Source organism: Penaeus monodon, chromosome 24 (assembly GCF_015228065.2).
Source record: "Penaeus monodon isolate SGIC_2016 chromosome 24, NSTDA_Pmon_1, whole genome shotgun sequence".
Classification (NCBI taxonomy): domain Eukaryota; kingdom Metazoa; phylum Arthropoda; class Malacostraca; order Decapoda; family Penaeidae; genus Penaeus; species Penaeus monodon.
This window is the reverse complement of record NC_051409.1, coordinates 29,441,666-29,441,991: the sequence shown is the minus strand read 5'-3', so window position 1 is coordinate 29,441,991 and position 326 is coordinate 29,441,666. Positions and strand designations below refer to the sequence as shown.

At 31.9% G+C, this 326-nt stretch overlaps 1 protein-coding gene across 1 annotated transcript in view; it reads left to right on the top strand.

Annotated features, from left to right (window-relative positions):
- The window catches only part of LOC119588947 (EGF-like repeat and discoidin I-like domain-containing protein 3), a 110,464-nt gene that overhangs the window by 109,312 nt on the left and 826 nt on the right, over positions 1-326 (top strand). The gene's annotated exons all lie outside the window — the stretch shown is intronic.

Here is a 326-nt window from a genome sequence, read left to right as displayed (position 1 = left end):
TACCTCAAAGAAAGAGCAACATAACAGTTAAGAACACTTCAGGAACTAATAAATTTTATTCAAAATATAACGAGGATTCAGGTGTAGCCTTTCCACTGGATTTGCATATGTAATTGCACTGTAATTGCATATCACGAACGAAATTGATTGTAAACAAGCAATCACCAGATAAAATGTTTGTGCAGTATGTGATTTATCGAAAAATTTTGATAAGAAATTAGGGAATGTATGCCCAGTGGTTCAGAAAATTACTTTTTTTTTTTTTAGTCAGAATTCGTGGAAATAGATAATTTAATCAACCAATCGCTGAATCAGTCAACCCAAGA